The sequence below is a fragment of the Mustelus asterias genome, chromosome 12 (assembly GCF_964213995.1).
Source record: "Mustelus asterias chromosome 12, sMusAst1.hap1.1, whole genome shotgun sequence".
In the NCBI taxonomy this organism is placed as follows: domain Eukaryota; kingdom Metazoa; phylum Chordata; class Chondrichthyes; order Carcharhiniformes; family Triakidae; genus Mustelus; species Mustelus asterias.
The window spans coordinates 72,855,501-72,862,700 of NC_135812.1; positions in this window are offsets into that span (position 1 = coordinate 72,855,501).

Consider the following 7,200-nt stretch of genomic DNA (forward strand, 5'->3'; position numbering starts at 1 on the left):
GAGGTCGAGGGTGTATATCAGAGACCTGCTTTTCTGATCAACAGTATCGCATTAAGCGGTTCCTATTATCCATTAGATCAATGCCATTTCAAACTAAAATATAATCAGACCTGAAGTGGTAAGATTATCTGTGAGATGGTGTTGATGAGTATGTGGGAGGTAACAGAGAACTTTCATTGTGTTTTTGTTCTCTGATACCTTTCTCACTGTGTTAGCTCAAGTAAGGTGGATGATTTCACGCAGCATGCTCTGGTAAGAATGATTGCAGTATGCTTAAGATGATCCAAAGAACAGCTAAAACCTGTGGGGCTACAAAGTCGAATCAACCCTTCCCCATTTTATTGCTGCCATTAGTTCTGTTCCAGTCAACATTGTCAAACAAATGGTAAGGCAGTTTCAAATTCACACTCCAGTTGGAAAATAAAAACATTCCAACAGGGCTTTCAGCCGACCTTTCAAAATAAACGTCAGTATGAACAGTGTAAGTAGAATTTCTGGTGGAATGAAGCGTACAATAATATGCGTTAGACATTATTGAAAATTGCTATTCTAAACAATTTACATGATCATATACATGTAAATGATGAACAAGTGGCTATTAATCTGTTAAACGGCATTGGGTTTCTGGCGTAAAACATAATTTCTGATAATGTCTGCACAATTACTTTAGGGAAATGCACTGAAATGGCAGTATATCACTTAGCTATTATGATTACATCTCACTGTCATTTGTTTGGACACTGAAATGTTCTGACAGCTTGCAGGCAATGAATTTGCAAGCCAACATTGAAGCTTCTTTGAGGGGAGCTAGAACATTTATGTATTGGAATTGAAAATATTGGAATTGAAAATATTGGAAAGATCCAATGGAATAAAGACGGAAAATTCTGTTATGGACCTTTTCACAGAATAAATATACTGACAACATGGCTAACGTCTCTACACCTGATTCCAATTGAAATGTCTTTTGGAGTTGGTTCGCAAGCTTTTTGCTGATCCCTGCCTTCTGATGTTTTCTGTCGGAGCTAGTGTCAGATGCTAATATTTCTGAAAACGTGCCATAATTCCATGAACTCAGAAAATCCCAGCACAAATGCATTCATGTTCTCTTCCCTATCTTGAGGCCATCAACTTATGCTGGGGTGGAGTTCAATGGTCGTAGATGGGGAGGTGATGGTCTAGTAGTATTATTGCTGGACTATTAATCCAGAAACTCAGCTAATGTTCTGGGGACCCGGGTTCGAATCCCGCCATAGCAGATGGCAGAATTTGAAATCAATCTGGAATTAAGAATCTACTGATGACCATGAAACCACTGCGGATTGTTGGAAAACCCCATCTGGTTCACTAATGTCCTTTCGGAAAGGAAAGCTGCCGTCCTTACCTGGTTTGGCCTACACATAACTCCAGAACCACAGCAATGTGGTTGACTCTCAACTGCTCTCTGAAATGGCCCAGCAAGCCACTCAGTTCACACTACCTTCTCAAGGGTGACGAGGAGTGGGCAATTAAATGCTGGCCAGCCAGCAACGCCCATGTCCCACGAATGAATTTTTAAAAAAAATTCCAGCAATCTCTTGCCACTCTTCATGCTTATGCTGAGGGGTTGCGGGTCAGTGGATCACTTAAACAATGTGGGATATCAATAATCTACCCAATCCTGTCCTCATCCAACATCCGACTCACACATCGCTCACTGGAAGCATTGGCTGCCTGGGCTGATTTTTATCTCCTCCAAGTCCAGGGACACAGATCAATTGTAGAGCTGGAATGTCAGTTGTGGTCACCTAGTTAGTGTGAACCAGCATTCAAGAAGCTTTCCTGGAGTTAAACTCCATTCCACACTGGGAGGCAAATTTATCCAAAGAACAATTTTTGGGGGACAAATGCCACTTGGAGTCTGTAGATGGTTAAAGCCAAAAGTTTAATTACAAATGTGCAGGGAAAAGGTTAATACTGTGAAATCTCTCAAAGAGCAATTACAATAGCATACACTTATACACAATGCAGCTTCAACTGGTCACATGCCCAAGCTTATCTTCCCTGCTCATGGCCTTCAATGCGTCCCTGCCAAGTACGTCCCATCATATTCTTAAAGTCAAGCAAACTAGTGGGAAAGTACAAAATGTAAAAATAAAACAAAAACAGTTCAAGTTCATCAGCTATAATCATTTCATTTCTCACAAAACACATCTGGAAAAACAGGCCAGGCGCGTAAGTTAAAGTTTATGGAAAAATATAATGAAAGAAACAACTTTCATAAGTATAACTCACTTGATAACTCGTGGTTCTTGTTTTAACTCTTTAATACCCACATCAACCGTTAAGGGAACTTTTAAGAGTGGGGACTGCTGTTTTTTTGGTCAGTAGAGCTTTGAAGTACCTGTAAGTAACATTTGCACAAGCAAGGACCAGACAGTGATTATCCCCAACAAAAGTGAATGCAGCCATCTCCCCTTCACATTCAATTTTTGTTTATTATTGTCAGGCTGACATTAACACTGCAATGAAGTTACTGTGAGAATCCGCTAGTCGCCACACTCTGATGCCTGTTTGGGTACACTGAGGGAGAATTTAGCATGGCCAATCCACCTAACCAGCACTTCTGTGGAAGGAAACCGGAGCACCCGGAGGAAACCCACGCAGACACGGGGAGAACGTGCAGACTCTGCACAGTGACCCGTCGGGAATTGAACCCGGGTCCCTGGCGCTGTGAGGCAGCAGTGCTAACTATTGTGCCACCATGCTGCCCATTACCATCACTGAATCCGCCACTATCAACATCCTGGGTGACCAGAAACTGAACACTGTAGCCAAGGGGAAAGTCAGAGGCTGGAAATCCTGTGGTGAGTATCTCATCACCTGACTCCCCAAAGCCAGTCCACAATCTACAAAGCGCAAGTCATGAGTGTGATGGAATACTCTCCACTTGCCCAACAGCACCATGGCACCATCCAGGACAAAGCAGCCCATTTGATTTGCATCCTACCCACGACTTTCAAACTCCACTCATTGCATTACCAACACACAGCAGCGGCTGTGTGTACTGTCTACAAGATACACTGCAACAACTCACCAAGGCTCCTTCAACAGCACCTTCCAAATCAATGGCACCTTCTACCACTTCGAAAGACAAGAGTGCCAGGTGCAATGGGAACACCACTGCCTGCAAGTTTCCCTCCAAACTACACATCATCCTATCTTGGAACCATGTCACCGTTCCTTCGATATAGCTGGATCAAAATCCTGTAATGTGGTGATTGTCCCTTTAAGGGCAACACAGCAGAAGGTGGTCACCCGAGCTTGAGGAACCAATTGAGGCCCAGAGTGGGTAATCACCCGGGGGAAGGGGGAGTCCTCTCTTAGGCAGAAAGCATCTAGAAGACATATAGAAGACATGTAAGGGACTAAAATAGCTGGTGGGCTGCTCTAGACAGCCTGGAGTGGCTGTTGGCCTCTATACAGTGTTTCCTTATTCATAAATAGCCCTCATCGTCATGACAACATTTGTGAGCTTGTATCATTACAAATGCCTGCCCTAACAGAACTGCGGGTGCACCTACGCCACATGGACTGCAGCGGTTCAAGAAGGTAGATCACCACCACCTTCTCAAGGACAATTAGTGATGGGCAATAAATGCTGGCCCAATGGGCAATGCCCACATCCTGTGAAAGAATAATTTGAAGAGCTGTCGAGAAGCAGTTGAATCTCAAAGTATGTCAGTTTAATCCAAGGTGGATCCTCTGACCACACTTGTGAAATTTGAAGTGGACCAGCATGGGGATTGGAGGCTGGTGGGACCTAACTTTTTTTTTCCATAATCACATAATTTAATCATTAACGCCAGAAAACATCCCTCCTGCTATTTCCACAATTTAAAGGCCACTACAGCAGTCAGGGTGTTAAGTTCAATTTCAGCATGAATAATCTGGAGAGGAAATAAGGATGTTTTATCTATTCTGCAAAGTCATGGTTTGAAATGTTCAGTCACATACATCAGTATAATGATTGGAGTAAAGTACATCGGCCATTAAGCTTTTAAAGCACTTACAGAATGATTGGGTAGGGTTCTCAAAAATGATGGGCGAGATTCTCCAGCCTCCCAGCTGCGTGTTTCCCATCGGCAGGCCCACCGCATTGTAGCAGCGGGATTCTCTGGTCACACCGCCGTCAATGAGAATTCCCATTGACGTCACCCCACGCTGGCTGGAAAGCCACGGGTGGGGGTGCACTACCAGCGGGACCGGAGAATCCCGCCGACGTGAACGGCCGGGGAATTCCGGCCGATGATTTTCAAAACATAAAGCTGTTTCTCGCTGATAGTTGTTTCACGATTCACATTTCGCTCCTAGTCGCTTAAAGCAAAAATGATCAGCTGACAATGTAGAACTTGGGTGGTTTACATATTTAAATTTTCAGTTTTGCATTATGATATCAGAGGATTGAGCAGGTTCAAGCTGAAATGATAACTTTCAGTTCTGTAGGAGAGGGTGAGGCTTTCAAGCGTTCTCACGCTGATTAACTACCAAGTTAATTAATCAAAGCACAGGAGGTTTTTATGCGTCCCTGAGACAAGCTGGATGAATGCCTTTAGGTTGTAGCCCAAAATAGAAATGAGGCCCTGAAACCCTGCTTAACATAATAACCTGTGTAAAGAACGTTTTTTTAAATTTTCAATTACATTGATGTAACATGCTGCTGATGCATTCAATCTCCTGTCCATTGGAACTAACACAAACTCAAGCAATCAGTCGCAGACTGCTGTCAGCCATTTAAGGGGAAATTTGATGGCATTGTGTTCCCTGTTATTTCCATCCAAATGGGCCAAAGATTGTGCACTGTGTACACTTGGACTCCAATATACGTCCTTCTTCTTCTCAGGCAGTCTTTTAGGATTGAGGATGACTTGCTTCCATTCCTGTTCGATGAGTTCTGAGGTGGCCAATGTGTGGTGCAGGCTCTCCCACAAGTGAGACAGGTGGTGTTTGAAGGCTTGGGCAGATGGATTATTTGGATGCTTGTGAGCTCCTTCTAATGTCTCTGCATTATCCTGACAAAGTCTTTCAACCTGTTTGATGCCTTCACTAATAGGCCTTCTACAATTCTGTTGGTCACAAGCTAGAGTCTCCCCTTCAGAGATGCTAAAGAGTTTCCACTATCCTGAGAGTCGCCTGCCACAAATGAATAGAACAGTTACTTCAACAAGAGTCGTGAATGAAGCCCAGTCCATCACGCAAACCAGCCTCCCATCCATCAACTCTGTTTACACATCCCACTGCCGTGGAAAAGCAGTCAGCATAATCAAAGACCCAACGTACCCCGGACATACTCTCTTCCACATTCCTCCGTGGGGAAAAAGATAAAAAAGCCTGGGGTCACATACCAAATGAATCAAGAACAGCTTCTTCCCTGCTGCCATCAGACTTTTGAATGGGCCGACCTGATATTAAGTTGATCTTTCTCTACCTAGCTATGACTGTAACACTACATTTTGCACCCTCTCCTTTTGTCCTCTATGTATGGTATGTTTCTCTGGATAGCGCGCAGAAACATTACATTTCAGTGTATACCAATACATGTGACAATAATAAATCAAATCAAATCAAAGAATCTGGTGTTGGCACATGTCCTGTCCAGCGGAGCTGGTTTTGAATGCTTAGTGCCTCAATGCTGGGTAAGTTGGCTTGGGAGAGAACTCTATTGTTGGACTGCCTATGGAGGATCTGGTGAAGATATCACTGGTGATACTTCTCCAGTGTTTTGAGATGACACACAAATTCGGGAAGAATTCCATATTTTTGCCAGGCAGCACGGTGGCACAGTGGTTAGCACTGCTGCCTCACAGCACCAGGGACCCGGGTTCGATTCCCGGCTTGAGTCGCTGTCTGTACGGAGTCTGCACGTTTCCCCCATGTCTGCGTGGTTCCCCTCTGGGTGCTCAGGTTTCCTCCCACAGTCCAAAGGACGTGCTGGTTAGGTGCATTGGCCATAACAATCATACATAACAATCATTAATTTGTAATGCTGAATTCCCCTTTAGTGTACCCGAACAAGTGGCGGAGTGTGACCACTCGGGGATTTTCACAGTAACTTCATTGCAGTGTTAATGTAAACCTATTTGTGACACTAATAAATAAAGCCTGCCGAAGGTCTTCCAAGTTCAATGTTTTTTTATTAGTGTCACTGAAGTTACTGTGAAAATTCCCCAGTCGCCACACTAGGGGACCCATTGGGAGGGCCCCGATGCCCAGTTACCAGCAACCCATGTTGGGGAGGGGACGGAAAACATGCCTCCAATGGGGGAAGTGGGGGGCTCTCGATGTCCGTGAGGGAGTGGGTCTCCCCCAGTGCGCTCTGAGATCGGGGCACCCATGCGGAACGGCACCCGAGTGTTCTGACGCCAAGCTCACCGGTGTGTTTAGGCCCCAACCCCCAGTATCGACGCAAAACTCCCAAATCTCCAAAAAAAGTGACTGAGTGTGGGAGGGTTGCAGTGCGGAACACGCCTGAGAGACCGGCATGGATCACTCCATTATTCTCACCATTATTGGAGAATTCCACCCACACCCGCAGTCCAATTAAAGATTTCAGGAGGAGTGCCTGAGCCTCTGCTTAATGGTTGGAATTTTACATTTTTCATTCTTAAAGTACATGCATGAATGCTGTTTGTCAGCAAATAGCAAAAGGCATCCCTTTTGCCCGTGATCCTTTGAAGCATGTTTTCCTCCATAACTTCAGTGGTGACACTTATAATGTAATTGATTGGCTGTGATGGATTTTGGGACATCCCGAAGCACTATATAAATGCAAACTCATTCCTTCCTTGGAGCAGCAATTTAAAACTTCCTGCTCCGTGCACGCAAGCGACTCGAGGCATCGATAATTAATTAGATGGAAACCCAGATGTTCTGACACAAACAGTGCAGTGCCTCTGTCATATCTACAGATCAACATTTCCCCGCCATGAAAAGGGTTTTCTACTCTTTGCTTCAATGGAACTATCAAAAACAGAAGAAATTAATTTAGCAGCGTTATTTGTTCTGACCCAAATCATCTCATGTCCAATTTCTCTGCCCTTCACACACTAAAGGGACCAAAACATCCCTCACATTTCTTTTTACAAATTAATGATTGTTATGTATGCAGGGCATAACCACTTTAAGAAGACAGGTCAGGTGACCCGGGGTGTGAGGTGACCT